Here is a 19,462-nt window from a genome sequence, read left to right on the forward strand (position 1 = left end):
AGTTTTATTGACATATGCACTGGATACAGTACTTTGAGCACGTAAATCATGGAACAGCACTCTCCAAGGCTTTTCCTACACCCTTTGTCTCTATAATGTACAAATAAATGTTGTTTATCAGATTCTCTCTCTCAAACATTTGCACCCCATACAACATACACAGACTCGTAAAATTTTATTAAAAGTAAGAATGAAACATTTATTTGTATTGTAGAAACCTGTACTGTCTAAAGTTGTATAAACACTGAAAAGTGTTGTTAAAAAAGGAGGGGGTTACATGATAATTGTCTCCTGACAGTTGCTCAGATTATATCCGTCTATAAGATAGTAATAATAGAGCTGAACGTCCCTTTGAATGGGAATTTAAATGCTTACTTTTGGGACTTTTTTGTAGGAAAATACAGAAATTGGTTGGAATTGCAATTTGCACAGAAGAGTTTTACCCAGAAGGTAAGAGATTTCTGCCTCTTTTACTTCTGGGGGCCTTTGTGCTGGGCTTGCTGATTGGATACACTAGCAAAATTAATCTTTTAGAAAGGGACATACCCACTAGCCAAAGCGGCCTATTGAAACAGCACAGCCTACATGAAAGTGGGTGAGCAGTGGCAACGGATGCTGGTGGCACAGTATTTCTATGAGGAGACCCCTGTGCTCTCCAGTTTGAATGCTGCCTTGGCTGCACCAGGCCATAACCAAAACACAATGTGTATTTGGCCTTGTTCTACTGCATACGACAACAAAGTCATAAAAAACCCTTTGTTTCCTGTTTTGCCCCAATATATACCATATCTGCCCCAGAACATGCAATAGAGAGTGATTTTAGCAAGCTGCCCGCTATCAGTGGCTGCGCTATTATTACATATTGCACTGCAAACAAAATCTGCTTTATGGGATGGCACAGATGGCCGGATATAGATAAGTGTCACATGGTGCCGTCTCTAGCTGTCCCCTCCTGTGCTGCTCATTGTGTGCATTATCTCTGCTCAGCATTGCACACAGACTTGCCCCTCCTGCCCTGCCTTTTCCTCTGGGATTCATTTGCCACCAGGGAACCTCGGTTTGCCTTACAGACGGACCATACACACTGTATCTTGTGCAGCCCCTCATTCTCATTGGCTCTGCATTGTCCCATAATAGAATATATATAGCAAATGTGATTTATAGGGGTTGTTCACCATTTTATTAACTGTTAATATGATGTAGAGAGGGATATTCAGAGACAATTTGCAATTGGTTTTCATTTTTTATTATATGTGGCTTTTAAGGTATTTAGCTTTTTATTCAGCAACCATGATTGATTTAAATGAAAGACTGGAATATAAATGGGAGATGCCTGAATAAATGGGTTTTAAATGGGGTCAGTGACCCCAGTTTGAAAACTGGAGAGAGTCTGAAGAAGAAGAAGAAGGCAATTAATGCAAAAACTATAATTAATAAGACCAATTGAAAAGTTGTTTAAAATTGGCCATTCTACAACATACTAAAACATCCCCTTTAAGTGAGTGAGGCTGATGCAAGCAGCCGTTCAGCTCTCATATGCCCCTGTGTGCCTGTTGAATAGCTAGTTCAATATCCCTGCTTTCATTGCTACTGATTTTTATTTGCCACCTTACTTCCCCTTTCTGCTTCTCTTGTACTATGTAGGCACCAGCCCCAAAATCCTCCTCATCCTGGGACTGATGTGGAAATAATAATAGAAGCTTTCCATCATACACATATACAGATGCATTTTAAAATCTTTAATGATCTTTTAATTGCACCACCATAAGTAACTCATCATCAGATCCCTCTATTATCATGTGCCTCTTTCCATGGCTCGATAAGAAACAGATTTAATTGGTGCCTCAGTGCCCTGCGAGTCCCTGTCTAGATGTCTAATGAGTTCAGTGCTCCAACATCTCTAATCAACAGACCAAACTGCATTACAGTGTATTGCTATGCCCAGGACATTCATTCTCTGTATATTTGTATTTATACATATATTGTCAGACAATAGAGTATGAGTGCACTGTGTATGTGTAGTTTAGACCATTGGTGCCGGATGAGTCCCACAGACATATTTAGGAGTATAGGGCAGGCAGATGAGCTGTTACTATGTCAGCAGGAAGTGATTCGTTGTGCAAATGGAGAAGTCCCACTCCAGCACATCCCCAGTAACAGAGCACTTTATAAACCAAATCATGTATCCATTAGACAGCATTATAGCCGGGTAGATGTGAGAGTGCCAGTAACTGTTAATGTGCTAGTGGTGGAGCCGATGTGCATCTCCGTGTGTAAGTGCAGTCTCGCCTCTCATGGACATTATATGGACATTGTTTTATTAACCTAAAATTTAATAAACTGTTCCCAAAAGTGGATTTGAAATAAAACGAAAATGAGCCCATTTTCACCTGCCCCTCTAGCAACCTCTCTCCATGTGAGTTTAATCTTCCCCAAATCCTTGTTGAGTTCATATTCTCTCCCTACTTCCTGCTTCTGGTCCGTTCACTTTCCCATGGTGAGTAGGTAGGGGGGCTCTGGATTCCTGTATATTTTGCCACCAGGCTACCCTTCTTCCCATGGCTTTGATGCTCTCTGCTTTCTGCTCCTTTGCTGCTCTTTTCATCATGGGCAGGCAGGAACTACCCCCCTGGGTCATGATTATGGTGCCCCTCCATACTAACCACAGCTCTGATTCCCTCTATTTCCTGCTGCTGTACTGCCCCCCTCCCAAGGATCAGGGAATCCATTTATCCCCAGTACTTATTCAGATACAGCTCTCTTATATTCCTGTGCTGCTCTCTTCCCCATGACCAGAGGTCGGGGCATGTCTGCAACATTAACAGCTGACTGGTATTTGATGGAACAAGAACTTCTCTAGTGGCCAAGAATCTGATATTGATGTAATGGAAAGACCCTACAACTGGCTTCTGGCTAGGGACCAAGGCCTACTATCCAAACTGACCAGGGGAAAGAGAGCAGCTCAGGAGCCGGAAGCACAGAGAATTACTCCATTAAAAGAAGGAAAAAAACATACATGTTCTTATTTTTATTGATTTTTATTTACATTGCTGCCTATGGCAACGAGAAAGCTGAGCAGGATTGACCCTTTTGGGTGTTGGATGGTCGCAGAGGTGGGGGCCCGTATTAGTGCAGAGGAAGGGCCACACCCGAGCACTTAAATTTAAGGGGGAAAACATGAATACACAGAACAGAAGGAATTATTTATAGTCATAGTTGCCATTAGATCCCAGGGATGAATCAGTTGTCCTGAAAGAGTGGTGTGAGGAGCTCGCTGTTCCCCTGGCACTGCCGGTCGATGATGGTGCACTTATAGTTCCACAAGAGCAAGAGCACGACTACAAGCAGCATGATAAACACCCCCAGAGCAAAGAGCAGTTTCTTTCTGTTAGAGACCCCTGGGCTCTTCCCAGCCTCTTGTGTTTGGATAATAAATACTTCCTCCACCTGGGGGCACTGGAACAAGCGCTTCATTCCAGACCCCACTTTCTGCCCAAGTCCCTGTTTGGGGGCATTAGTCTGATGGCATCGGGTTTCTGTGACTGGAAGGCATTTTATTTCTGGCCTTGGCACTTTCTTTTCATTTGTTTCCCAAGATGGAGCCACCATTGTCTTTCCTGCCCTGCAGGGGTCCTACTGCCCTTAATAGAATATATAGAGACTGAAAGAGAAAGTAAGAGTTCATTTGTACCTTGAAGTCTCATCACTGCAGTCTTGTGATTAGTTTTTAAAACTAACTGAAAAAACCCAATCCAAATTCGGATCAAATATTCCTGTACTTCCTGCTCTCTTTCCCATGGTCAGGTACCTCCCCCATTACTTTTCCAGATACAGAGCTCTGATGCTCTATACTACATACCGGTAGTGCTCCTGTGCTGCTCTTTTCCCCATGTTTGGCAAGAACAAACACTTGGGTAAATAAATCCAGCCCCCCTGCACTTAACTCCAGGCTCTAGCTTTCTGTACTTCCTGCTTTTGGGCTGCTCTCTTTCCCATGGCTGGCAGAAATCTTTCCCTGGGAGAGACTGAATCCCTTTACTCAGAGGGATGCTCCAGCCTGACCATGGGTAAGAGAGGAGCCCAGAAGCAGAAAGTACAGAAAATCAGAGCTCTGTACCTAGAGAAGTACAATGAGTTCACTTACCTGTGGGAAGGTTGCTGGTGCAGCTGATGCAAATGAGTGTGTCTCTCAAGCACATGGACTTACAGTATAAGATACCTTGGCTATACTGTGCACCCTGTGTGCAAGGCTGCTATCTGTGAGTGCTGCCGGGCCGGAACCCCGGGTGAATTAACCAAGGCAAATGATAGAGGTGGGAACGCAGGAAGTCGGATGCTTGGTAAATAGTGAAATCACTGTCGCTCTGCTGCTTCCCAGTTTCCCCTGACTCTCAGCCAATCTGCTCCTTCCCAGTGGCCCCTGTCTCTCAGCCAATCTGCTGCTTCCCATTGGCCCCTGTCTCTCGGCCAGTCTGCTGCTTCCCATTGGCCCCTGTCTCTCGGTCAGTCTGCTATTTCCCAGTGGCCCCTGTCTCTCGTCCAGTCTGCTATTTCCCAGTGGCCCCTGTCTCTCGGCCAATCTGCTGCTTCCCAGTGGCCCCTGTCTCTCGACCAATCGGCTGCTTCCCAGTGGCCCCTGTCTCTCGGCCAATCTGCTGCTTCCCAGTCAGGCCCAGACTAGTAATCTGTGGGTTCTGGCAAATGCCAAAGGGGCTGCTGTAAAATGCCATAGACACTCGCTATTTAGTGGGCTGGTGGGGGACTGCTTGGGCCTCTGTGTGGCCTGTTGGGGCCTCTGGGTACCATGCCATGGCTTATTTTGATTCTCAGTCCAGACCTGTTCCCAGTGGCCCCTGTCTCTTGGCCAATCTGCTGCTTCCCAGTTTTCTCTGTCTCTTAGACAATCTGCTGCTTCCTAGTGGCCCCTGACTCTTGGCCAATCTGCTGCTTCCCAGTGGTCTCTGTCTCTTGGCCAATCTGCTGCTTCCTAGTGGCCCCTGTCTCTCGGCCAATCTGCTGCTTCCCAGTCAGGCCCGGACTGGCAATCTGTGGGTTCTGGCAACTGCCAGAGGGGCTGCTGTAAGATGCCATAGACACTCACTATTTAGTGGGCTGGTGGGGGGCTGTTTGGGCCTCTGTGTGGCCTGTTGGGGCCTCTGGGTACCTGAAATTCCAGGGCCTGTTTTGATTCTCAGTCCAGGCCAGTGGCCCGTGTCTCTTGGCCAACCAGCTGGTTCCCAGTGGCCCTTGCCTCTGTATGTGAGGGGGCAGGAGATGGACAGAGAGACTATGGGAAGGGATATGGATCTGGGAGAATCTGGTTGTGGGACACGTTTGGGCTCTTGCTGGTCTGAGGTCTCAGTTATGTCTCTGGAGCAGTGTTGCCCATCTGCACCCTTCTAAATCATGTGTAACCCCACTACCCACACTGTACCCCTGTATAATACTCACCTCTGTTCTGCCTTATCTCCACTCGGGCCCCACCTTTCTTTTACAAATTCAGTTAGAGTTCAAAAGCCCCCAATGGCTGTCAGGTCTGTTAGAGGGACTGCAAGCTCTCCTCTTATTGGCTGCTTCCTGAGCCTGATTGGCTAAACAGCTCTGCATGGTGGATTGAGTTCAGCTAAGGGAACACAATCCTTCCTGCCCTGCTATAGCTACTAATGCTATGTTCTGATTGAGTGGGGCTGCTGTATGCCTTCTAGTGTACACCTGCACCTGAGAGAATAACTATAAACAAATAGGGATGGTGGCTGAGGTCACTGTTCCCCCCGACATCTAATGATAGAGACATTTGGGTTACTGGGGGTGGTGCAAATGCCACTTTACTGCGGAGTTCCCCTGCCTACTGTACGGTGCCTGCAGGCTGTTCCTGCTGAGACTGTAAATAATAGGGCCTGGCTCAAACAGGGATTGTTTGTACTGTGTCTGCTGACAGTGGGTGGGTGCAAGTCCGTCCCATGACAGGTATCCCCTGCACCCTTCCCCACATACCCTTTGAGTTTTAAAGAGTAAAACATTTCTAAACAACTAAATGGTGCCAGTGGGTGTGACGCTTGTGCCTCTTGTTTCCTGGTCCAATCAGAAAGTTTTATTTTTCTATTCATCCCCCTTTCCTGTCAGTCTCTGATACACTGCCTGGTTTCTAGGAACACTGACCTTAGCAACCAGACAACTGAATTCATTCCCACATTGCAAAGCAAAAAGGTTCATTAAAGGAAGAAACCCCTCTCCTTGTCTGGCCAGCTGCTCTATTAAGGGGCATTGTGGGTAAATATCGGAGGCAGGATCCTTGATTTGGTGCGTGGGAGACCCCAGAGAGGCGCGGCTGCTGCTTTCCAGGAACTATTTGTGGGAGTCCAGTTCTCCAACTCATAACAAAATGTACTTTATCCTGGACAGATAGCAAGGCTGATACAGTAATCCCCAGCGTCCCATATGCACGGGCAGCCAATCACCAGCCGGGTTTAACCCTGATGTCTCTGGAATAATTAGGATTTTCATAATGCCCTTCTGCCAGCGACCCCAACCTCGGGTGAGTATTAGAGAATTATCCTCTGTGTTTGTGTCCCTATGGATCTTGCAATCTAATGGGCAGCACCTCTATTGAAACATTCGTCTTCTTGTCTCATTATTCTTTGTATTTGTTCCCATGTGTCTGTGCTGTAAAAGTGCAGTGTTATATTTATATATACACAAGGTACCAACCAGGGTCGTCTGTTCTAGCCCGGTAGCCTATAGGCAGGGTTTGATTATGTAAAACTGAGTGTGAGTGTGTACTTGGTGCTGTACATGTGCAAACTGGTGTCCTATATAAATCTATAAATTACCCCAGAGGGTGGGATAGGTATGTCCCTGTTTATACAGAGCTCCTTGCAGTGTATAATGCCCAGCGCTGTGTCTATGACAGCTCTATAAAAACATAGTTGATGCCCTATAGCCTGAGGTCTGGGTCTTTAACCCCTTTGCTTTGTGTGTGTTGTGTGTAGACTGCAGTGAAAGGGTTAAATGCAGCAGACAGGCATTGGTTAATGTTAATATTACAAGCAGTACCACTGTCTCCCCAGCGCTGCTGAGTTCCTGTTGCCTTGCTGCACCTGGAAACCCCCTGACACTCTAGTGACATGCATGCGCATGATAGAGCACTAGTCTTGCATTCAGACCACTCTCATAGTTAAGGGCAGTTATCATAGCAACCAGCCAGAACAGTTTATACTGATACACACACATGCACATAGAAGTATATATATATATATATATACACGTACACATTATCCCTTACCTGGGAGCTGTTCCTCTGTCAGTGGCTCACTGGGATGCAGCTACGTCTGGGTGTGTAACACAAGGGTGCGGGGAATCCATCCCTCCCATGTGCTAGGGCAAAGGATTTATTTACATGCACATGCCCCTCCCATTTGTTTCCCCTGGATTCATTTCACCAATCAGAGTGGCCTATATTTAGCCCTGGTGGCTGCCACCTTCCTGCTGTGCCACTTTGCCCTGCAGCCTCAGCATTATATAAACAGGGCTGCTCGCTTATCTTGGGCTCCCCCATCTCTGCTGTCATGGGGGGTAAGAGATTGTTTGGTTTCACTTTACCTATACTGTGAGCAGAGCAGCAAAGTATGTCTCCAGCGCCCAAACTATTGGGCTATCTGCAATTCATAGGGTCATAGAGCTTCCAAAACTGGGGGAGAGGGGTGAGATTTGGGCAGAATAAACGCCACAGTATAGCAGCAGGATGGTACTGACAGTATTGGACACCCACATGGCATTGGCCATAGACTATAGTGGGGCACAAATGAGGGATCAGCCATGGGCCCCCACCGAGCAGCAGCTGTAGGTAGGGAGGAGCAGGCAGAAGAGGGGTGTTGGGAGACAGTGGGACAGGGCGTTCGCAATAATAAAATATATTAATTCTTCCCAACCTGTGACCCTTGTGCTATTATTGAAGTACAACTCCCAGCACCCTGTAGAAGCTCCTTTGTCGGCCCATGGTGGCTAGAGTAGTGCAAGTTCCCAGTCACAAAAAGCAATCAATCCTGCATGGGCCCCGCAGCAACCAGTAAGAAGGGCCCTTTTTATTCTGTATGGGAATTAGGGGAGGGGGCTAAGTGATAAATTGCCCCCGCCCTGTGGTCCGACTGGTTCCACCACATTCGCCTGAGAGTCATTTTTATGTGTTTGTTATGAAACAAGCCGGTGGAAGCAGCCCAGCCACCGCAGGGTTAAACTCGCCACAACCCCAAAGGGACTCACTTCTAAAATCTTCCATTTTTCCCCTTGTGACCCAAATATTCTGTTCTGTATAATTGCCCCTCCAGCCTGGGTATAAGGAGGGGAAGATAGATCCCACAAGTGATGTTCAGTGGGTATCTGCTAAAGGATTATGGGAGTTGTAGTTTGTCAGAGAATGGAATGGTCAGTGTATAATAAGCACAAAGTATAAATAGTGGATGTTTATGTCAGATAGAAATGTGAAGAATATCAGAGGGCCTGAATAGTCACATAGGATGTAAAACAAATCAGGGCTTTTTATATGCTTGCCTGCTGGTTGTCAGGGGACACTGACCCTAGCAATCAGACGCCAGTGTTAGCCTAAATAGGCAAATAATGAAAAGAAAACAGGAGTGAGTGAAACATTGCTAAGATTGCTCCTACAAATTCAGCTTTATTATTGGCAGTGGGGCCCTTAGTGGCAGATAATGTCCCCAAAGGATCAGCGACCCTAGCAACCAGTCAAGTGTCGTTGCCAGGCTACAGAGAGACACTGAATATGGGTGAAACATGGAAGGGTTGTGCCTGATGGGCAGGTGGCTTTTATGTTCTTTCCAACCAAAATTAACTATGAAACTGTGTAAATACATTCATAGAAATGGAGCTGCCATACCGATAATTGTAACATACTCACTGCTATTCAGATGACTCCCTGTGCGTCCCTAGCAAGCAAAAAGTAGCAATAACAATACATTTGTAGCCGTACAGAGCATTTATTTTTTAGATGGGGTCAGCGACCCCCTTTTGAAAGAGTCAGAAGGAGGCAAATAATTAAAAAATTACAAAAGATGAATAATGACGACCAATTGAAAAATTGCTTAGAATTGGCCATTCAATAACATACTAAAAGTTAACTTAAAGGCAAACCACCCCCTTTAAACAATGGATCCTGGGGGTGGGGCATGGGGGTAATATTCTAAAGTGATTTTGATTTTACTCAATTGTAAAAAGGATTTCATTCTCATAAACCTTCTTATTCAATATGCCTGTTGTCCTGCTTTGTGTGCAGCTGTAATTACAATCCTCTTGTTATTTTCTACTTCTCTCAAGGACTCTGTGCCCAGGCTCTAGTTAAAGGGGAAGATAGCCAAGTGTTGTGCCATGGCAGGGCACCTGTTGTCTGAAGCGAGGGCGGAATCATTGCTTGAGCGATGAAGAAGAGAGATCATACTTATCAGGTAGAGTTGATGGAAGGGGTCTCTCCTGTGGATCATTATTTGCCTGGTTCTGTTGTTTCTTTGCCCCCTTCTCCCTTTATGGTTTTTATAAACCCTTTTAAGTGGAGAAGGTGTTGTGGCTCCTCCATGTTGCGCCAGTCACTGGTCCAGCCACTGACATAGGAGCCACTGCTGACCTAGATAGACTTGGCCCAGGCACATACAGCAGATTTTGGAGCAGAAACGTAAGAGTTTGCATTCTGATGCCAAAATCAGCCTCATGCAAGTGTTTGGCTTGCAAAGCATTGTGGGATTAAAGACCCTCACTGGGAGCAAAACCTTCCTCCAATTTCACCTTTTAAAGTGGCAGTTACACAATAATGTCCAATGTCACATCATATAATTCAGTGAAAAGTGAGCGATTATCGGTACCTCTTCTACAAGGAACATGTAGCTCATTCTCCTGGATCAATAAGAGAATCTCATGTAACCCATTCCACTTTGGGATTCCGCACTGAATGGCGACTGGCTGCCCATTGGTGCCTAAAAGGCAAGGAGACCATTCAGAGAAACATAGGAGACATTTCTATTACAATTAGGGTTGCCACCTGGCCGGTGTTTTACCTTGGCCAGTAAAAAACAAAAAATGTATTTCATACTAACCGTAATTTTTGTTTCATGGTTACTATGGGCAGCACTCACACCTCTGGGTATTCCCCGCCCCCGTTTTATTAGACATCTGTTCACCCCAGCCTTTATACATTACATTTTTGGCTAACTAACTATATTAGAAACATTTTTTATTTTGCACAGCCTATCTATTTACACAGTTTTTATTTTTACACTGAACTGTTCCTTTAAGGCTAAGATTGCTGACACCTGCAGTTTAAGTGTCCTTAAACGCAGCCCCTGATCAAAACCTGATTGTAAAAAATCCAGGATTTGGGCCGTCGTCAGCTGTTCAGCATCATAACTTTTTGATAATAGCTATTGTGAAAATACTTGCCAGACTCTATCATAAGTTCTGTTTGTTGAAAAATTTCTGGCTTTACTTATTACCGAATCGGAAAATCCCTCTTTACTCAACCTTTTCCTATCAACCTCCAAGCTTTGAGGTTGCTACTGCTCAGGGACATCGATACCTGGAAAAGAACTTCTCCACTTTCCGATTGGTTGGACTTGCCATCTAATCCACCATCGGTTAGCCCCATCTCTTCACAACTTGAGAAAATACTTCTTGATGTAATTCCCACTCGTGTGTGTCTATCCTCGAGTGGCTGAGGAAGTCCGCAACCACATTCTCTTTCCCTGGAGGAATACATTTATCGGTCTTAGGTCCAGTACCGGTCGGAAATCCCCCGTCTTTTTGCGTAGCATAAAAAGGGTTGAATAAATTCCTTCTCCTTGAAATTGTTGTGGGACTGGTCGAATAGCTCCGTCCTGTAATAGTTGGCGTAAATAATTGTTCATTATTTTTCTCTGCTCCCTTTGCCTGGGAATTCTTGACGTTACAATATGATTGTGAATTGGAGTCTTCTCGAATTCTAGATAATATCCTTGTTTTATGACTTGCAACACCCACTGATCTTTTATTGACTTTGCCAAAACTTCTGCAAATTGTTTTAATCTTCTGGGTATTTTTGAGGTTCGGGCTGTCAAATCTTCAAAATTTTCTAGATGGTTTGGAAACGATTCCTCTACCCCTCTGCGCCTTAAATAGAGAATATTGACCTCCTCTCCAATGGCTAACTTGTTCATTTCCTCTCGCCGATCTTGATTGAATGTGTTCTCTACTGGAAGTTTTATCTCGAAAGGAACATCTACTCGATCTAAAATCTGAAGGTCTAAAAGATTTATTTTCATGTGGCAAAAACACACTTTACCCCCCCCCCATCACTGACTTTATTATCTCACCCAGTTTTGATCCAAAAAGCATCTTTCCTTCAAAGGGCAAATTACATAAATTTACCTTTAATGCCTTATTAGCATTCCAGGATCTCAACCATAAGGCTCTTCTTGCGGCCACCGATAAAGCCTTAGCTCTAGAAGAGGATCTAACCAAATCCACCAAAGCCTCTGTGACAAAATCTGTTGATAGCTTCAATTCATCTAGTGCATCAATCTGCCGCAAAAGGACATAATTTTTGGACTTTCTGTGGAATCGGGACTCTTGCATCCAGGGGTGCTTCGCCAATGAGGCGAGTTGAGGCTGTCGCCTCAGGCAGCAGCACCCGACTAGGTACCAGGGGCAGCAAAAATGCTGCTCCTGGTACTTTAAGAGTGAATTTCCGGGGGAGGGGGGGCAGCAACAACTGCTGCTGCCTTAGGAGGTGGAGGGGCCAGGATCGCCCCTGCTTGCATCTGTCTTACTCCACTCTTTCACTATAATATCTTTAATTACCTCATGAAGAGGAAAAGTTGCTTTGTCTTTCTTCAAAAATTTGAAGGGATTTGAGGAAACTGGCTGTTTTCCTGTCGTTTCTGGAAGTTCCAATTGTTCTCTCACTGCTTTTCTCTCTACCAGCGTAAACTTAAAAGCTGAATTACCTCCATCTTCTACATATTACACTATTGGGGCTCTTGGTGTTCCTTTTTGTCTCCAATCTTCAATAAGCTCTTCGTCATCTGAATCTATAGATGATTGAAAGCCTGCTGAAGAATAGCTTGTAGTCGGCAACTGTGAAGAATACCCAGATGTATCTTTTTCTCTGACTCTTCTAGTGGCCAGTATAAGAAAAAAAATTTATTTATTTATCCGACTCGAGAGGGACGTGCTGTACACAAAATTATTCAAACTACGACGTTCACGCCAATCCAGTCCCAGCCGCATCCGCGTCGCTAAACAGTGACGTCACATTCGTAAATTCGCCTTTGCAACTATGCAAACCAAGTTCCCTTTAGAAGCGTCACTTCCTTCTCTTGGAACGAAAGCCGAAAACTGACGCTCGCAAAGAGACTCCTAATAGTGCCACCCATAAACCTGGTTTGGGACTCTGAAACTCACCAAGGAATCCCCGGGCTGCCTAATAACGGGGATTTGGCTGGCTGAGCTCCTCTGGGATGAAACGCTCTGCACAGCCCTACCAGGAAGAGAGGCAAAACTTCCCAGGTTAAGGTCCCAAAACTGGGTCCACGTGAGCCACAAAAGAAAAATCCTTATCCCTGAAAAGGGCTCCAAGAAAGCGAGGACAGAAAAAAAGACACCAGTCTGAGGGTAAGGGGGGTGTATATATAAGCATAGGTTAATTGATGGTTTCTGTCCTATTGAAAGCGGGGAATACCCCAGAGGTGTGAGTGCTGCCATAGTGACCAGGGAAATATAGTTAAAACACATTAAGCCAGTACTATAAATTTATCATTTACCAAAGTTCTTTGGCATGAATCGAACTCAAAACCTCTGTCAAGGAAACGGCACATATGGCCTCTGCGCTATCCGAGCACTTGATAAAATCTTGTTATTCTCTGTAAATATTTAGTTAAAACACATTAAGCCAGTACTATAAATGTATCATTTACCAAAGTTCTTTGGCAGGAATCAAACTCAAAACCTTTGTCAAAGAAATAGCACATATAGCCTTTGCACTATCCGAGCACTTGATAAAATCTTGTCATTCTTTGTAAATATTTAGTTTAAACACATTAAGCCAGTACTATAAATCTTTCATTTACCAAAGTTCTTTGGCAGGAATCAAACTCAAAACCTTTGAGCAGGAAACGGCACATCTAGCCACTGCGCTATCCGAGCACTTGATAAAATGTCTTCATTCTGTGTAAATATATAAGTTAAAACACATTAAGCCAGTACTCTAAATGTATCATTTACCGAAGTTCTTTGCCAGGAATTGAACTCCAAACCTTTGTGAAAGAAACGGCACCTCTAGCCTCTGTGCTATCCGAGCACTTGGTAGAACTTCTACATTCTGTGTTAATATATAATTAAAACACATTCAGCCAGTACTATAAATTTATCATTTACCAAAGTTCTTTGGCAGGAATCAAACTCAAAACCTTGGTGAAGGAAACGGCACATATAGCCTTTGCGCTATCTGAGCACGTGATAAAATCTTGTCATGCTTTGTAAATATTTAGTTAAAACACATTAAGCCAGTACTATAAATTTATCATTTACCAAAGTTCTTTGGCAGGAATCAAACTCAAAACCTTTGAGCAGGAAACGGCACATCTAGCCTCTGCGCTATCCGAGCACTTTATAAAATGTATTCATTCTGTGTAAATATTTAGTTAAAACACATTAAGCCAGTACTCTAAATGTATCATTTACCAAAGTTCTTTGGCAGGAATCAAACTCAAAACCTTTGTCAAGGAAACGGCACCTCTAGCCTCTGCGCTATCCGAGCACTTGATAGAACTTCTACATTCTGTGTTAATATATAATTAAAACACAATAAGCCAGTACTATAAATGTATCATTTACCAAAGTTCTTTGGCAGGAATCAAACTCAAAACCTTTGTCAAGGAAACGGCACCTCTAGCCTCTGCGCTATCCGAGCACTTGATAGAACTTCTACATTCTGTGTTAATATATAATTAAAACACAATAAGCCAGTACTATAAATGTATCATTTACCAAAGTTCTTTGGCAGGAATCAAACTCAAAACCTTTGTCAAAGAAATAGCACATATAGCCTTTGCGCTATCCGAGCACTTGATAAAATCTTGTCATTCTTTGTAAATATTTAGTTTAAACACATTAAGCCAGTACTATAATTTTATCATTTACCAAAGTTCTTTGGCAGGAATCAAACTCAAAACCTTTGTGCAGGAAACGGAACATCTAGCCTCTGCGCTATCCGAGCACTTGATAAAATGTATTCATTCTGTGTAAATATTTAGTTAAAACACATTAAGCCAGTACTCTAAATGTATCATTTACCAAAGTTCTTTGGCAGGAATTGAACTCAAAACCTTTGTGAAAGAAACAGCACCTCTAGCCTCTGCGCTATCCGAGCACTTGATAGAACTTCTATATTCTGTGTTAATATATAATTAAAACACATTCAGCCAGTACTATAAATTTATCATTTACCAAAGTTCTTTGGCAGGAATCGAACTCAAAACCTTTGTCAAGGAAACGGCACCTCTAGCCTCTGCGCTATCCGAGCACTTGATAAAATGTTGTCATTCTTTGTAAATATTTAGTTAAAACACATTAAGCCAGTACTATAAATTTATCATTTACCAAAGTTCTTTGGCAGGAATCAAACTCAAAACCTTTGAGCAGGAAACGGCACATCTAAACTCTGCGCTATCCGAGCACTTGATAACATTTTTTCATTCTGTGTAAATATTTAGTTAAAACACATTAAGCCAGTACTCTAAATGTATCATTTACCAAAGTTCTTTGGCAGGAATCAAACTCAAAACCTTTGTCAAGGAAACGGCACCTCTAGCCTCTGCGCTATCCGAGCACTTGATAGAACTTCTCCATTCTGTGTTAATATATAATTAAAACACAATAAGCCAGTACTATAAATGTATCATTTACCAAAGTTCTTTGGCAGGAATCAAACTCAAAACCTTTATCAAGGAAACGGCACATATAGCCTCTGCGCTATCCGAGCGCTTGATAAAATCTTGTCATTCTTTGTAAATATTTAGTTTAAACACATTAAGCCAGTACTATAAATTTATCATTTACCAAAGTTCTTTGGCAGGAATCAAACTCAAAACCTTTGAGCAGGAAACGGCACATCTAGCCTCTGCGCTATCCGAGCACTTGATTAAATGTATTCATTCTGTGTAAATATTTAGTTAAAACATATTAAGCCAGTACTCTAAATGTATCATTTACCAAAGTTCTTTGGCAGGAATTGAACTCAAAGCCTTTGTGAAAGAAACAGCACCTCTAGCCTCTGCGCTATCCGAGCACTTGATAGAACTTCTATATTCTGTGTTAATATATAATTAAAACACATTCAGCCAGTACTATAAATTTATCATTTACCAAAGTTCTTTGGCAGGAATCGAACTCAAAACCTTTGTCAAGGAAACGGCACCTCTAGCCTCTGCGCTATCCGAGCACTTGATAAAATGTTGTCATTCTTTGTAAATATTTAGTTAAAACACATTAAGCCAGTACTATAAATTTATCATTTACCAAAGTTCTTTGGCAGGAATCAAACTCAAAACCTTTGAGCAGGAAACGGCACATCTAAACTCTGCGCTATCCGAGCACTTGATAACATTTTTTCATTCTGTACTCAGTACTCTAAATGTATCATAGTGAAGGAACCTCCAGCCTCTGCGCTATCCGAGCACTCAAACCTTTGTGTTAAATACAACAGCCAAAGCCACTGAGCCAGCACAGCTCTTAATATAAGCCTCCCATTCTGTGTAAATATATAGCGGTAGCACTTTAAAAGGATCACAGAGCAGTGCTATGATAGGAATTAAGAAGCCTTACACTTTAAAGCAGCAGCAGTGTTTTACCACAGCACTATGAGAAGAGCTGAACTTTAAATCCCTACAAGGAAGAATTATCAAGCCCTGAGTCATTCTGTTGCATGAAACAAGCCTGTGATTGTTCCGAAATATATGGCACTTACACATCTAGACCAGCTGTAGTCACGTGATCCCACTGGTGGCCAATAAAAGAGCAACCACGTTTGGGAGATTTAACCTTGAAAGCAGCAAGTCAGTTGCAGGTAAAACTTAGTCTCTGTATAAAGTGTATAATGTAGCAATAGAATTGTTAGTGAATCAGATGAAAGTTGAGTGTAGGGGTGAGTGGGACGTAGTTGTTCTGCTTAACTACATTGCAATATATGGACAAACAATCCCTGTTTTGTTTAAAGGGGAAGCATTTGTGGTAGTTTAAGGCACAAAATGTCTCAATGTCTTACATATAATATTATTATTAATGGATTGAGTGCACGGGACCTCATGTATTTGTCTGTATGAATTTTGTGGTCACAGCCTCATTGGACCCCAGATTAATTTTTTGTTTTAAAAATTAGTGGTGAGCACAACTTTCCCATGTATTTTATACCTTCCAGGCCCGGATTCGTGGCAAGGCCGCAAAGGCACGGGCCAAGGGCGGCAGCAATTCAGGGGCGGCATGCCACCCAGCAGCATTAAAGTCAGTTGCGCATGCGCAATTTCACATATTCAAGATATACGTATATACACGCACACACAAGGGTAGGGGGATGCGGACGGGGAGAGAGACGCAGAGGGGGAAGCAGAAGGGGAGGGGGAAGCAGAAGCTGAGGGGGAAGCAGAAGAGGAGGCGGACTGGGAGGGGAAAGAGACACAGATGAGGAAGGGGAAGCAGAAGAGGAGGCGGATGGGGTGTGGAGAGAGAAGCTGAGGGGGAAGGGGAGAGAGAGGCGGAGGGGGGGCGCAGAAGCTGATGGGGAAGCAGAAGGAGAGGCGGACGGGAAGGGGAGAGAGATGTGGAGGGGGAAGCAGAAGAGGAGGAGGGAGGGGAGAGAAGCTGAAAGGGAAGGGGAGAGAGACGTGGAGGGGGAAGCAGAAGCTGATGGGGAAGCAGAAGGGGAGACAGACGGGGAATGGAAGGTGAGAGAGACGCGGTGGGGGAAGCAGGAGAGGAGGCGGATGGGGAGGGGGATGCAGGATGGGAAGAGGATAGAGACGCGGAGGGGAAAGCAGAAGTGGAGGCGGAAGGGGAGAGAGAAGCTGAGGGGGAAAGGGAGAAACACGCAGAGGGGGAAGCAGAAGCTAATGGGGAAACAGAAGAGGAGGCGGACAGGGAGGGGAGAGAGACTCAGATGCGGAGGGGGAAGCAGAAAGGGAGGCAGAGGGGGAAGCATAAGAGGAGGTGAAGGGGAGAGAGATGCAGAGGGGAAAGCAGAAGGGGACGTGGACGGAGAGGGGGGAGATGAGCAGAGATGGCCTTGGGACGCCCATTTGTAAATCCAGGCCTTATACCTTCAGCAGTTGCCTCTCTGATCCATCTCATTAGCAGCATCTGCTGCCGCATCCCCTGCCAATCTTCTTGTGCACCTCTCGCACAACTTTCACTGTTTAATGGCTGGCTTCTCACAAGCCACACAATTCCTATTTTTCTGCTTAGATAAAGTTTTCCTTGGGGTAGGCACACTAAAAGGAAGCAAGAAAATATGGAGAAAAATATCAATATATGCACACTTTTTCTTTTTGTTTTAAGCAAACTTACTCTATGGCAGCATTTGCTGTGCTACTCGGCACTTGTGGGTTAGACTCCATATCTACAAACAACGATCTTATATTTGCCAAAGAGATAAGAAACTACCAAAAAAGATCAGTCAGATAGAAATGTACCTGTGATCACAAACACCCTGTAGCCGAAGCTTCTCAGAAGAAAGCACTTTAAACGCTAGCGCTCCTTTTAAAAGTTTCCGAGTCCACACCAAACCTTGGCCGCAACTAGAGTTGCCACCTGGCTGGTAAAAATTATGCTTGATGCCAATGTTATTAATAGGAAAAAAACGGAAAGAATATTGGAAGGCTGGTATTTTTTTCCAGAAAAGATGGCAACCCTAGCCACAACACGAAAATGGCGCAATCACCGGAAGCTGACATGCGTACCAAGCTGGAACACATGGGCCCTGTTCATCTCAGGAACTCCAACTCAGCCCCTGAACTACACTAAAATGCTACTCGTGACCTGGTCTGAGACACAGGAATTGTCACGTTCGGCTCCCTATATCCAGAACCCAATCTAAGCTCCCTGGTCACGGCTCTCACTTCCGCCTCCGCCTTTCACCTCGGGAGGAGCCCTTCGCTAATCGGATTCCGCCAGGTCTTATTTGAGAGAGGAGCAAAGCTAACGGTTCTATACGAGCAAAGGAGTCTCACCAGGATACTGGAAGGAAGAACACCACCAGGAACAGGCAGGCTGGGCCGAACCCCACTCATTGCTCATTCATGAGGTTTGTTAGGGATAAAGTGAAAAAACACCAAAAGGAAAGCACTCACCCACACCACGTCAAAGGACGACCGGACTCTCTGTGCTGACATGTGAACTCGCCTCCGGAACACACTTGGAATTTGTATTAAATAGTAACTTTTCCATGGAGCACCAGGCAGTGTCGGGTCTTAAAAGTTGAAATTTATTAATGAATTGGTTACATAAAAATCATGGAAGTTTCAGCAAACAGTGTATCAAAACCCCCACGCTTGACACGTTTCGTGGCCTCACACCACTTCCTTAAAAGCATAGGATACAACCTCTCACTCCACACCTAAAATGGTGAAACAATCCCACATCTGTTAAAAATTGTTTAACCCTAAAAACATTCAATTAAAACCATCCTACCAAATATACACAAATGCACTGAAAGCTCTTTACATGCAAATAAATAAATAATTGCATACTCAAAATGTGAATTCTATACAGAGTTTGTTGAGGCCAGAAGAGAAACATAGAGTATGCATGAAATATATTATAAAGTGATAGAAATCCGATAGCTGGGCAATAAATATATATATTTTATTATGCATATCAAATAAAATATCTAATAGTCTAAATACATATATACTAAAATTCCCGTATTCATAAAATGAAATAAGTTTATTTGACCTAAAATTTAATCATATCTGGAAACTGAGCTCACTAATTACAGGAACACAAAATCTCCCATTCTTTATTCAAGCCCCCATAATTCTCAGTAGTTTTTAGTTGGTATATCCAGAAAGCTTCCAACCTGCAAAGTTTAGTCTCATAATCGCCCCCTCTGATGTCTCTTAATGGTTTATCTATAACCTGTAAATTGACAGCTGCATTCCCTTGATGTCAGCGTTGGCAAAACATATAGAGAAACATCAAGGGAATGCAGCTGTCATACTTGAGCAATATATAAGGGTTGGTCTCAATAACAATTCCAATTTTTTCTGCTTGGAAGAACACTTTATTTTGAGTTACACACCGACTCTAATACTTTTAAGCCTACATTTGCCTTATTAGTAGACTTTACGTCTAAATGATAATGTTTAAGGAAGGTATGTGCAGAACTCTAAGTGTAATAAAATTACCTGGTGGTCTAGTGGTGCGGCGGCGTGGACGG

The 19,462-nt window shown here is 43.8% G+C and overlaps 1 long non-coding RNA gene across 1 annotated transcript; it reads right to left on the minus strand.

Annotated features, from left to right (window-relative positions):
* Nucleotides 1-3,022: 3,022 nt before the first annotated feature.
* LOC108698102 lies at nt 3,023-7,272 on the minus strand. The gene is made up of 2 exons (XR_001932562.2): nt 5,452-7,272; nt 3,023-3,661 (listed from the first exon to the last, which is right to left on the minus strand). It is a non-coding gene; the product is annotated as an uncharacterized LOC108698102 (long non-coding RNA).
* Between the last annotated feature and the right edge of the window lie 12,190 nt (nt 7,273-19,462).

The sequence above is a fragment of the Xenopus laevis genome, chromosome 8L (genome assembly GCF_017654675.1).
Source record: "Xenopus laevis strain J_2021 chromosome 8L, Xenopus_laevis_v10.1, whole genome shotgun sequence".
Classification (NCBI taxonomy): domain Eukaryota; kingdom Metazoa; phylum Chordata; class Amphibia; order Anura; family Pipidae; genus Xenopus; species Xenopus laevis.